This window comes from Prionailurus viverrinus, chromosome A1 (assembly GCF_022837055.1).
Source record: "Prionailurus viverrinus isolate Anna chromosome A1, UM_Priviv_1.0, whole genome shotgun sequence".
Lineage (NCBI taxonomy): Eukaryota > Metazoa > Chordata > Mammalia > Carnivora > Felidae > Prionailurus > Prionailurus viverrinus.
Window position 1 is genome coordinate 57,651,585 of NC_062561.1, and position 14,542 is coordinate 57,666,126.

Here is a 14,542-nt window from a genome sequence, read left to right on the forward strand (position 1 = left end):
ACTTAAGTCTCCAGAATACAAAATTACAAATTAAATTAATTCCTATTTAATCCATATCTCACCAACAGTTATAACAAAGGTATAGAAAAGGGAGATCCTACTTAAACAGAAATCTGTCAACATTTTGTTCAAAAACAGCAAGTAAACTAAGCCAGTATTTCAATTATTGATACATAAAATGACATTATTGAACTACACTTCAGATAATGTTTATAACCAGACATTCTCTAGATACTCTTCTTTTTCCAGTATACTCCAATACAGATATGTAGGGAATTTAAATGTAGCATTCAAGTGAGAGAAGGTATGCTGATCAATTCCCTGAAGGAATATGTAGCTGAGATATAGGATAATGTTGACAATTTATGCAGATCTGTAAGAGGAAATTAACCTGCACCATGAAGCATGTAGCATCACTAATAAGGTAGAAAGTAGCCTGATCAAAATGAATGATGTCAGATGCCCCGTAGGCACCAAAGTAAAAGCAGTTTCTTCCTTGGAGCAGAGCCTCCCACTCTGGCTGCAAGCAGGTAAAGACCTCCTTAGCGTTAGCATAGACACAGTATCTCAAGAAGAGAAGAAAAAGCTGCCAGTTACAGATATCAAGTAAGAAAAAGAATGTAATAGCAGAATATGATTACTTTCAATGAGAGAAAGGAACAGCTGAAAACCTGGTGTTTCTAAAAATTGTGAAAACACAGAGGAGATAGCAAATCTTTGACCTTGTCTCTATGTTTATACATATATATATATATATAGAGAGAGAGAGAGAGAGAGAGAGACAGACAGACAGACAGACAGAGAGAGATACAAATGTTACTACTGTAATATGAACACAGTAGCTCTGTTAATCCATTCATCTAAAACAAATATATATTTTGTGTGCATTGCCCTGTATGATGTAAGGTAAACAGAGACAAAATGGCTAGAATATAAAAGATGATGAGAACAACTTAAGAAAAGCATGTACAACATTAGTGTCTGAAATTATGGGGACAGACAGGAAGCAGGTAAAAATCACACAAAAATTTGTGTAAACTATGTTCCAGGAAGAAAATGAAACGTATGAAGTTATATAGGACAGAACCCTAGGGAATTTCATATATGGAGTTTGAAAAAAAGAGGTGGGGGTGGAAACCTAGAGAAGAATAAGGAGAGTCTGATGGTACAAAATTCAGGAGAGATGAAATGTTTCCAGGAGTGGTATGTCAATAGTATTGAATACAGTGCTTGTGAAGTGTTATGTAGGTAGAAAGAATACTGGATTTGGCAAGGTCACTGGTGGCCTTGCCTGGATTGGTTTTTATAGGTAAAAGATAAAAGATTTATCACCTAATAATTTCTTTCTTCTCACTCATGTGGGAGGCAAGCTCATCAGCTGAGATGGCAGAAGAAGGGGGGGGTAAGATAATATGTATTAGGAAAAAGAAGAAGACATGATGTAATTTTCCTGGGAATGAGAAAGTGAGTAAATTACTGGAATAGTAGAAATATCAGTGTTGCAGCCCACTTGAATTAGAGATATTGAATGTGAAGTAAAATTGGTGTGTTTGCTTGGATATGTGATTTAGCTGCTTGGTCACAGACCCATGGAAGACATGTTTTTGTTTGTTGGGGAGGAAAAAATTTGCCTCTTCCTTTAGGGTCTCCAGCTGGGCCTAGGAGTTGAACTAACAAGAGAAGAAAATACAAACTTTGTTAAATTTTTACATTTTACATAGGAGACTTCACAGGACAATGAAGACTTGAAAAGGTGTTGGAACAAAGACTCATGCCTTTTAGACAAAGAAACAATACATTTGTCAAGAATTGACAACTCAAAGGGGTTTGGATGAGGGATAGTAAATGGTAAAGAAGTTAACAGGAAGATAAAGTTAGTTTAACAAGGTTTTTTGTACAGGTTTTTGGCCCACCATTTCTGGTGATAAGAATGTCTTCTTTTCTCCTGGTATGGGGGGGCAGTAACGTTCACCTGAGTTTTAACTTCTGATCTAAGGAAGAAAAAAGGAGGGTCAGAGTGTCTTTCTTGGTTCTGTGGTTTTTTATGTGCTTTTAATTCAAAATAATCAATATGCCAAAATGTCATATTTTGGAGTGAGATATTCAGGTTTTCTTTAGGTTCATTCAGATTTGGAATTTTGGAAGGAAAATGTGGTGATGGGGATAGGGAAGGAGCAGAGGATGGATTAAACACATATGGAGGTGTAGACGAATAATTACATCGTGCACCATACACTCTAAGATACTCAAAAAAAGTGAAGTGAGGGAAATGGATAATGGACATATTATGAGCAAACTGTAAGATTAATGGTTGAGAGGCTACAATGTTGTGTAGGTGACAGAAGAGTTGAACTGAAAGTACATGAAAAAGTCAACTAAAAGGAAAGAGTTTTTTGGGGAAAACTAGAGTTTTTGCATTCAAATTTTTGATAATTAGGGTCAAGTTTTGATGATTGTAATTGTCCTGAGTGTTGTTATAAGAGAAAATAGGTGCTGAAAATTTGGGGAAAATTTTATTAGAGAAAATAAACTGAAAAATTATGTGTTGTCTGAAACACCTATGTGGATATTGATGTTGCTGAGAAAATCAATTGTTGGAAAGTAAAACTTGGAGTTAAGAACTACATTTTGACTGGATGAATGGGAGTTAGCAGGAGTTTGGCACATCATGGAAACAAGGAAGATGACTAAGCAGTTCATTCTATGTCTTAAAGAAATGGAAATACTTTTTAGCTTGGAAGATCTGATAGTTACAATAGGGTAAAAGATGACCGCTATTTGTTTCCTATGGAATTGTGATATGAATAAAAATAAGATAAGCACCATGAGATTGAGATGGCCACAAAGGAAGTGAAGACTTCAGGGTACAGTCAAGTTTCTTTAGGAGCTAATAAGTAAAGGAAACATTCTGAAAAGAGTTTCAGGATTCCAAGAAGTTTGCTTATCAATGATGTTAAGTTCCAAAAAACAAAAGACCATAGTTTAGGAGGTGGAGATTAGGAACTATGACAGTTTAGGAGAGGCCAAGAAAAGTGAGATAAGAGCTTAGATCATAATGCATGTCTTGGGGTACACAGAAGAAGGACTGGGCAACATCAAGGAATCATTCCTGGTTTACATTGAAGCTGGGTAGTGGGCTCTGGTTCCATGGGTGCTAATGATCTATTCTGCATAATTGTGATATCCAGGAGAGTTATACAATCACACTTCACTTAGAGGTGGCTGATTTTTCAAGCAATATGGAGTTATGTGACAGAAGAAGAGCTGCTCTAGCTTTCTTGTCACTTATTACATTCTATGACTCACTATCTTGTCTTACCTGGTGTCTCATCTTCCCCAAAGTACAGAATTCCTTTAGGACAGTAACCAGGTACATTTATCTTTCTGCTGTGCATATTACTTGCTCTCTGGAACAATGCAAAAAACAATTTTCATGCTGAATTAGCTAGGAGACATAGACGTTATCTGATACAAATGCTTCCTATTTAAATTTTTTCTCGATTTAAAGGGTGAATTTAATTAATTTATTAAATTATTAACTATTCATTTATTTTATTTACTTATTCACTTACTTATTTAATGGATCAGTTATTTAATTAGGTTCTTTGCAAGAAATTTAGAAAAAAAAGGAAATTTAGAAGATCAGTTTTTCAGGATAAACTCAATTTGTGAGAGAAAACACAAAGTAGAGGTAGCCCTCAAGATGAGGAACAACTTTGATTTTTGGCAGAATTTGTGTGTCCACAGCTTTCTGATCAACCTGGTGCTGCTCTGTAATCTCCTATTTCTCCTCTGTGTCGAAGATCTCACCACCCTGTTTTCTGGATTTACTCAGCTTCTTCTTGAAGTAAGCTTCAGAAAGACGTTTGGGGACTTTCACACTACTGACAGCAATTTCAGGTGGGGGGTGGCAATGATGAATTTCTGGTGTGTTCTACACAAAAGAATTTGATTGAGGGCTGGAGGCCTGGTCACACATAGTGAGTCACTGCTTAGTTGCCTCAAGAAAATCATCCTCTTGCTTCTGTGGTACCCAGTGAGGATAATCAAAATGGTCCCAGGAGCAGTGTTGGCTCTTGGGTTCTCACATGCTGCCTGAATAGCTTTCAAGGCACATCTTCAGTAGGATAATACGTAAGCATTTTGTGAAGTTTAACACTTGAGTACCTCAATTGTTGTCAGCACCAACTGGTTTTGTGACAGCAGCAAGAACCCTTTCCTTCTATTTCTTTTCAACCCTGGATTTAGCCACTGAATGCTTCCTCTTGCACATGGTCTTTCTGGAATACATAGCTGATCAAGAATATCTGCCAATTCCTCTACCTCAGACAGGGTTTTGGCTGCAGTGTGGCTTCCTCTTTGGCATTTTAGCCTTGAGGTTACCCTTTTTAACTTGCCACCGGCATCAGACTTCTTGACTTCAGGTTTCTTCTTAGTAGCCAGCTTCTCAGATTTTTCACCCACCATTGTGCAAGATGGGAACGAGCTAATTTTTAAATCAGTTATTCACATACCTTAAAGAAGCACCTACTTCTGCAAAGGTTTTTAAAACAAACAATGAATGGTCTCCAGAATGGCTTCCCTTTTCAATGACCCGCATTTCATTTAGGTGATTTAGTATTTACCTCCTATCTCCAGTTTAGTTGGATTTAGTACATTTTTATTTTTTTGTTTTTAGAAATCATCTCTTAAACTGACATTATTTATATTTAAACCCAAATTTTCCACGAAGTCTAAAGTTTACAAATGATAAAAATGCCTACTTCATAGTTAAAAATATTTTTGCAGTTTTATTTTTTATTTTTGGAAAATATCAAACACACACACACACACACACACACACACACACACACACACCTCAGAATAATATTAATTCCTGAACACTTCATGCTGACATTTGGAGTTTTGAATAAACAGTTTTCAATGGTCTTGATCTAAGATGCATGAAAGTGAGATAATAGTTTAAAGCCACAGGTCCATTTCAAAACTGAATTTTCACTAAATGTCAACGTACAGTTCTCTGCCATTTTTCTAGAATGAGTGTATTGGTTCCAGGAAGGAAAATATATTTATGGAAAATCATACCCAGTAACTCAAGGGTAATGTTGTGCTGGCTTTTAACCTGAAAGATCTCTATCCTGCTGCACATTCCCCTTTGTAATTTAAATGCAACCAAGTGCATATAACAAAGAAGTAGTCTCCTGTAAAATTGTCTAAATTTACTTGGTTTGAAGCTTATGCATAAGTAGTTACAGCACTTTACATGTGGGTAACAACAACAACAAAAAAACTTAAACAATCAAATTTCCAGTGGGAAAAATATAGCATTATGCTGTCAAAGCAAGGGGATTCTGGTCTGTATATATGTGTGAGTGTGTGAGTGTGTGAGTGTGTGTGTGTGTTTTGTATTTCTACAATAATTGCATTGCATTATATTGTTTATGCACTGTATTTCTACAGTAAGTGTGTGATACTTTTAAAATTGGAAATAGTATATAGATATTTTTAGACACACTGAGAAAGTCTATGGATATTTCATAAGAAAATATTCAGTAGGTTTTGGATATGTGGATTTAAATTCTCAGAGATGAAAAGTCATCTTGAATATTCCATCCCCAATATACAAGATGTAAAGAACCACATCTCTAGTTAGTTGTAAGGCCAAGCCAAGTTGGCCCAGCCATCTCATCATCCAAGCCACTTTAGCTGAGGTGTCAAACATCACAAAGCACGTATGCCATTCTTTCTTGTTCTAGAGGAAAAGAATCTAAAGACAAAACAAAACAAAAACAAACCCCACAAACTCTCATTTTTCCTTTTCTGGTTTCTGGAGAGCCATTGGTGACTATTTGCCTCCTCTGAAATAATGGAATGTTAACTAATCACTTTTAACAGAGTTACTTCTTCAAAATATTAAACTCCTTGTAAAATATACTCCTTTAACAAACAAAAACTATGGTTTTGGTGTTCTAGGTTAGCATTAAATAATACCAGTCCTATTAAACCAAAATATCAGTCATGTTAAAACCAAAACCACACTTGAGTATATGAAGGGTATTTGTGGTGTATAGACTGTTTCTTAATCTGGATACTGATTAAATGTGTATACTTCTGGTAGGGGTTCATTATTCTGTACCCCTAATCAGTTACATACTTTTCTCTCTGTACATTGTATTAAATAAAGTGTTCAATAAACAGTTCATATGATTTGCTCTAAGCAAAATGGTTAATTTTTTTTCATATAAAAAGACAAAACAAAGAGTGAAAACCTCTTGTTTCTGCCTTATATCCTTGCCCTACCCTAGTATTTCTCTCCAAAATGATTTATTTTAAAAATTGGTGTGCTTCCTTCTACAAAAAGGACACCTTTCATCTCTTATTTATCTATATGTCTACTTATCCAGCCATCAATCTAATATTTATACCTAACTCCATATCTATCCACTAGTTTGATTTATACATAATGGGTGATAATATATTGATACATTTTTTTGTATCTTACTTTTTACTTTTTTTGTTTGTTTAAATATCTTGCTAACCTTCTACAGCATAGTCATTCTTTAAAATAACATTTCATCAAATGACTATACCATAATTTATTTAATTGGTCCTCTGTTGAGAGTCTTTTGGGTTGACTCCAGATTTTGTCCAATATAAACAATAATTCACCACAATTAACTTGAATTAAGCAATTAAGCTTATGGAGGCAAATACACTCAACAACTCTTGGTTTGCCAGTGAAAAAAATATGGTTTTTAAAATTTTTGTTGTGGACTGAATGAGTCCCCCGCCAATTTCATATGTTGAAATTCTAATCCCAATATGATGACATTTGAAGATGAGATCTCTGGGAGGTAATTATGTCATAAGAGTAGAACCATCATGAATGGAATTAGTGCCTTTATAAGCAGAGGCCAGAGAGCTAGGTAGCTCTCTTTCAGGCATGAGAGGTCACAGAAAGAAGACAGTTGTCTGTCTGGAGACCAGTGATAGAGCCGAACCAAGAACCAGATTACACTGGCACACTGATGTGGGACTTTCAGGCTCCAGAACTATGTGACATAAATGTTTTTAAACCACCCAGTCTATGGTAATTTGTTATAGTAGCCCAAATTGACTAAGACCGTTTTCATTCTTAAAATTGAATATTCAAAGTCTTCACTATTTTTAACGTTTTAAAATCTTTTTGTCTTTTAAATATTGATATATTTTGTCTGGTTTCCCAATGAATTGACTGTGGTATATTTCCTGATTTATATCAGCTCTGAATTAGATTTAAAAAATGAGAATTCTCATTGTCTTATTTTCTCAGTTTGTTATAATCTGATAAATTATTTTTATGTAGCATTTAAAATATTTATATAGTTATATATGTCTATATTTCATTTATAATTTATGAAGTGTGGTACTTAGAAAAGTCTCTTGAACTAAGTGAGCCAGGAGAACCTTGCAGAGTCCTGTCTTTAGGCTCATATTTGTTTCCCAGATTACAATTGTTCCTTATTTAAAGAAAATAAACAAAGAAAACAAAGCAAACTGAAGTAAATAAGCTATAGCTTTTTTTCTGTATAGCTGGGTACTTTAAGCCTTGATATTCAAATCTTAAGAGATGTTCGTGCAGGATGCAACAAAAAGTATCTCATACTTTGCAGAATTATATCTTTTTCTCTCTTCAGAAGTATTATACAAGTGTAATCTTTTAGAGATTAGGAAAAGTTATCTTTATGAACAATACTTAAAGAAGCAAAGTAGTGCAATTGGCCCTAATTGTACCATATTCCAGTCATTAACAAAGAGGCAAATATCTCAAGTTGGGGGCAGAAAGGTAGAAAACTGTTTACGTACTTTAAAAAAGTGACACAATAAAGTCTCACTTTTACCAGAATGTGAAAACAACATAAATGCATCCAATGTGTTTATTATTCCGATTAAAAATTTAAAAATCCCCCTAATATTTGTATTTGTAAGTTTTAAGTGTTACTCTACAATTAAGCCAAGCTTTAATCAGGAACTGGATAAAAGAAGGGGCTTCCCTCCTTTCCAAGGAAAAGATTTCCTAATAAATAGTGTTCTAATAAACACAATTTATTCTAATTTTTATGTTCTTGTTTTTGTTATTAGAACTTGATTTATGTGGAAATTATTTTTGTAATAAAGGATAAATATACCTTGGCACACACACACACATGAACACATACACATAACCTGCTTCCAGTATGAATCATTTTCATTTCCTCACTGACTTAAAATGCCACTTTTATTGTAGACTAAATTTCATGCATATTTTGGTGTTATTTCTGAACTCCTGCCTGTACTCTTCATCTATACGTTTTAATGACAGTAACAAAGTGTTAATTATCCTAGCTTTCATCTTTAGTATCTGTTAAGATTATTTTACCTTATTACACTTTTTAAAATACTTTTCCTGACTAGTTTACCATATTTATTTTATCAGATAAATTTGAGTTTCATTTTAGTAAATAAAATGAATTCTGTCCTGCTGCTATTTTAATTAGATTTCAATTAAATTTATAGATTAATTTAAGGGATTTTTATATCTTTACAATTTGAATTTTCTTATCCAGAAACACATTATGGTTTTCCTTTTAATTTAATCCTTTTTATGTCTTTCAGTAGATATTGCTATTTTCTCTCTCTCCTTCTCTTTCTCTCATGTTTCTGTATATATAAACATAAATACAGATGTAGATCTATAGATGCTAAACAATTCTTACAAATTTTATACATACTTTTGTTATTACTGTAACAGATTTGTTTGCTGTCATATCTGCTGGTTTTATTTACAGTAAGCAAAAGTGATTTATTTTTATACGTTAATTTTATAACATGCCATTTTAGTGAATATTTTATTTTTATAAAGAGCTTTTTACTTTTTTTTTTTCCTTTGGATGATTCCTATGTGTTTTGCATTCAAGTAATCGAATTGTCTCCATATTTTTCTTTCTGGCCTATTGTTTCTTTTTATCATTATTATTATTTTTTTATTTTTTTAGGGAGAGAGGAAGCAGGAAAGCATGAGCAGACAAAAGGGGCATAGGGAGAGAGACATAATATTAAGCAGGCTCCAGGCTCAGCATAGAGCCCAATGTGGGACTTGATTCCATGACCCTGGGATCATGATCTATGCCGAAATCAAGAGCTAGATGCTCAGCCAGCTGAGCCAGACAGGTGCCCATGGCCTATTATTAAAGCTGATATTTTAACTAATCACATTGGCTAGTACCACTAACATAAGTAAAATAATATTAGTTATAGTCAGAAAAATTAACTGTTTTTCTTTAAGCATTTCTACATTTACATATAATATAGTTGATAATATTAGTCAAATTAATGGATATTTATACACATGTATGCGATGTATTAAAAATATAGATATTTATATTCCTTATTCAACTTCTATAAATTAAATATGAATGTTCTCTTAGTCAATTGCCTTAAAAAAACTTGATTTTTTAAAGCGGTTTTAAGTTCACAGCAAAATTGAGAGAAGCATACAGAAATGTCTCATATGCTCTTGCCCCAATACATGTGTAGACTCTCCCATTATCAACATCCCCCACCAGACTGGTATCTGTTACAATTGATGAACCCACATTTGATACATCAAAATCACCCAAAGTGCATAGTTTATCCAAAATTTCACTCTTGGTGCTGTGCATTCTATGGGTTGGGACAAATGTATAACATGTATCCATCTTTATAGTGTTATAGGAGTAATTTTACTGCCCTAAAATTTCTCTTTCCTCTATTTATTCTTCCCTGACCGGCACCTCTGGAAACCACTAATCTTTCTACTGTCAACATGGTTTGCCTCTTCCAAAATGTCGTATAGTTGGAATCATACAGTATGTAGACTTTTCAGATTGTCTTCTTTCACTTTATAATATGCAGTTAATGTTACTCCATGTCTTCTCATGCCCTGATAGCTCATTTATTCTTAGGACTGAATAATATCACATTGTACGATGTACCACAGTTTATTCACTATTCATTTATTGAAGGACTTCTTTATTGTTTTCACATTTGGCAATTAAGAATAAATTTGCTATAAACATCTGCATATAGGTTTTTTGAGGACATATATTTTCATCTCTTTGGGGTAAATACCAAAGAGTGCAATTACTGGATCATATACTCAAAATATGTTTAATTTTGTAAGAAACCACCCAAGTGTCTTCCATTTGCATTCCCACCAGCAGTGAGTGAGAGTTCCTGTGGCTACATATCCTTGCTAACATTTGGTGTTGTCAATGTTCTGGATTTTGCCAATTAATAGGTCTCTCGTGGTATCTCATTTCAATTTCTATTTCCCTGAAGATATATTATGGAGAATCCTTTCATATGCTTATTTGTGATCCATATATCTTTTTTGTGACATGTGTGTTAAGGTCCTGGACTCACTTTTAAATTTGGTCATCTGTTACATTGTTGAGTTTTAAGAATTCTTTGCATATTATTTTGGATAACAGTCCTTTATCAGATGTTCCTTTCGTAAATATTTTTCCCAGTCTATAGTTTGTCTTCTCATTTTCTTGACATTGTCTTTGGAAGAACAGAAGTTTTTCTAATTTTAATGAAGTTCAGTTTATCAGTATCTCTTTCATGAATCATGCCTTTGATGCTGTATCAGAAACGTTCTTGCCATACCCAAAGCCATCTAAGTTTTCTCCTATCTCATCTTCCAGAAATTTTATACTTTTACATTTTACATATAGGGTGTGATACATTTGGAGTTAATTTTCATGAAGGATGTAAGGTCTGTGTATAGATTCATCTTTATGCATGTGGATGTCCAGATTTTCTTCATCATTTGTTGAAAAGACTATCTTTGCTCTATTGTATTGCCTTTGTTCCTTTGTTAAAATCAGTTCACTATATTTATTTGACTCTAATTCTGGGCTCTCTGTTCTGTTTCATTCATCTATTTGTCCTCCTTTAGTCACTCCCATATTGTCTTGATAATTGTGGCTTTATAGTAAATGTTGACATTGTGTAGTGTCAGTCCTCCAGTTTAGTTCTACTTCAATATTGAAGACTATTTTGGGTCTTTTGGTTCTTCATATAAACTTTAGAATCAGTTTGTGGAATATAAAAAAAACTTTTGAGGATTCTGACTGGGATTGCATTAAATCTGCAGATCAAGTTGGAAAAAACTGAAATCTTGTTAATATTGTCTCCCTATCCATGGACATGGAATAGCTATTTATATAGTTTTTTCTTTGATTTCTCTCATCTGTTTTGTAGTTTTCCTCATTTTATCACTTTTTAATTTTAATTTTATTTTTTTTAAAACCTTATTTATTTTTTAGAAAGAGACAGAGTGTGAATGGGGGAGGAGCAGAGACAGAGTGGGGGAGGAGCAGAGACAGAGGGAGACACAGAATCCGAAGCAGACTCCAGGCTCTGAACTGTCAGCACAGAACCTGATGCAGGGTTTGAACTCACAAACTGCGAGTTCATGACCTGAGCTGAAGTAGGATGCTTAACTGAGTCACCCAAGTGCCCCTCTTAAAATTTTTATTAAATACAAACCTATTTCTTATTTTCTTAGATGGGAGTATAAATAGTATTGAGTTTTTAATTTCAAATTCTCCTTGTTTGTTGCTGGTATATAAGGAAGTGACTAAATTTTATATATTAACCTTGAATCTTGTAAGCTTATGGTAATTTCTTATTAGTTCTAGGAGTTTTTTGTTGTTGTTGTTGTTGATCCTTTCAGATTTTCTACATCAGAATCGTGCCATCCATGACCAAAGATGGTTTTATTTCTTTCTTTCCCAATCTGTATATGTTTTATGCATTTTCTTATTTTTAATGCATTAGCAAGAACTTCCATTATGAAAAAGAATTGTCAGAAACATCTTGGCTTTGTAGGTGATTTTAATGAGAAAGTTTCACATTTTTCACTGTTAAGTATAATGTTAACTATAGGTTTTACAGATATTCTTTATCAACTTGAGAAGAATTCCCTCTATTTTTCAGTTTCTTGAGAGTTTTTATTTTTTTTTATATTTACAGACAATCTTAGGGTTATTACTGGAATTTCATCAAAACTATAGATTCACTTGGAAGGATTGCATACTTTCACATTGAATTCTAACCCCTGACCATCATATGTTTGCATATTTATTTCAGAGTTTTTACATGCCTTTTGTTAAATTTCATAGCATATTTCATAAATGGCTTCTATATTTTTCTTATAATTATTATGTGTTTTATGTTGTTATTTTATACGTCTTTGTAAATGGTATTTTTAACTGTTGCAGGTATACAGACATCCAACAAAGTTTGGTCTACTGAATTTCTTTTCAGCTATTTTGAAAAATTGTCTTAATAACTCCATAAATTATCAATGGGGTTTCTGCTTTTTTAAAGTAGGTATCATGTGACTTGGAAAAATGACAGAATTTTTTTTTCTTCTCACGTCTTTTAGATTTTCTTCTTTTTTTTGGTTTCTTCCTTGTCGTTTTTCTTCCTTGTCTTTCTCTTTTTCCTTTTCTCTTCCTCCCTTCCTTCCTTCCTTCCTTCCTTCTTATTCTAGTCAGTATTTGCATACAATACTTGTATACACATATTGAATAGCATTGGCTACAATAGACATCCACATCTTGCTATTTTGAAAAAGCATGTTTTTAGTGTTTCATAATTAATTTTTCTATTTGCAAAAAATTTTTGAAAATTCTGTTTATCAAGTTAAAGAAATCTCCTATTTCTGGTTTATTAAGAGTTCATGTTAATGGATATAGAGATTTATCTGAATTTTTTCTGTATTTGTTAAGGTCATTATATGATTTTAATCCTTTAGTCTACTTATGAAATCTTATCTTTCTTACCTACAGTTTTTATCATGGGTTACTATCAATATTATAGTAGCTCAATAAAATAAGTTGAATAGTGTTCCCTCTTATACACTGGAATAATTTTTATACAACTAAAATTATTTATTATTTGAATGTTTGGCTAATTGAGGATTTTAGGCCTACAGTTTTCAATTAAAAAAAAAACAGGGGAGAGAAGGGGGGAAGATGGCGGCGTAGGAGGGTGCTGGGCTCACCTCATCTTGCTGATCACTTAGATTCCACCCATATCTGCCTAAATAACCTATAAAACTGCCAGAAGACTAGCAGAACAGACTCTCCAGAGCCAAGTGTAGACAAGAGGCCCATAGAGGAGGGTAGTAAGGGTGGAGAGGCAGTGTGCACTACACAGACTGGCGGGAGGGAGCCGGGGCAGTGGAGGGGAGGCACGCCCAGCAAGGCAGAGCCCCTAAGTCTGGCTTGCAAAAGCAGAGGGGCCGGACTGTATGAGTTGTGACAGCCAGCGGGACTTAACATCTGGAATGTTATAAGTCAACAGCTCTGGTCAGAGAGAGGGAGGGTGAGAAGACACCAAGAGGGAGAGGTGTTGAGCCCTGGAAGATAGAACTCAGCTGGCGGGGAACAAAGGCGCTGGCCAGCACCATCTCCCTCTCCCATCCCCCAGCCAAAATCTCAAAAGGCACCAGTCCTGTCACTGAACTTGCTTGCACTGGGCAAACACCCAATGCTTTGCTTCTGTGGATCCATCTCTCCAACAGGTCTGCCTCCCTCCTGGTGCTGTAGGGCCACTCCCGCAGGGGACCACTGATGGCAAAGTGAGCTAAGCCTGCCCTTCCCATCCCTGTGCACTTGCAGATCCACCCCAGCTAATACACCAGATCCTATCAAAGCAGCACCACAAGCCTGGCAGTGTGCAAGTAGCCCAGACAGAGGCCACACCACTCCACAGTGAGTCCTGCCCCTGGGAGAGAGGAAGATAAGGTACACACCAATCTGACTGTGGCCCCAGCAGTGGGCTGGGGACAGACATCAGGTCTGACTGCGGCCCTGCCCACCAACACAAGTTACTCCCAACAGCACAGGGGAAGTGCCCTACAGTTGGGCGCCACCTCAGGGACTATCCAAAATGACTACATGGAAGAATTGTCCTCAAAAGAAACTCCAGGAAGTAGCAACAGCTAATAAATTGATCAAAAGCAATTTAAGCAATATAATGGAACCAGAATTTAGAATAATCGTCATAAAATTAATCGCTGGGCTTGAAAAAAGTATAGAGGACAGCAGAGAAGCTATTGCTACAGAGATCAAGGGACTAGGCAACAGTCATAAGGAGCTTAAAAATGTAATAAATGAAGTATAAAATAAAATGGAGGTGACCACACCTAGGATTGAAGAGGCAGAGGAGAGAATAGGTGAATTAGAAGATAAAATTATGGAAAAATAGGAAGCTGAGAAAAAGAGAGATAAAAAAATCCAGGAGGATGAGGGGAGAATTAGAAAACTAAGTGATGCAATCAAACGGAACAATATCCAATTCATAGGAATTCCAGAAGAGGAAGAGAGAGAGAGAAAGGGGCTGAGGTATACTTGAACAAATCATAGCTGAGAACTTCCCTGATCCGAGGAAGGAAAAAGGCCTTGACATCCAAGAGACACAGAGAACTCACTTCACACATAAGTTGAATCAATCTTCTACATGACAT

General features: G+C 34.9%; 1 pseudogene; it reads right to left on the bottom strand.

The window, feature by feature from the left end:
• Positions 1–3,634: 3,634 nt before the first annotated feature.
• On the bottom strand, positions 3,635–4,467 carry LOC125174709 (60S ribosomal protein L6-like; annotated as a pseudogene).
• Between the last annotated feature and the right edge of the window lie 10,075 nt (positions 4,468–14,542).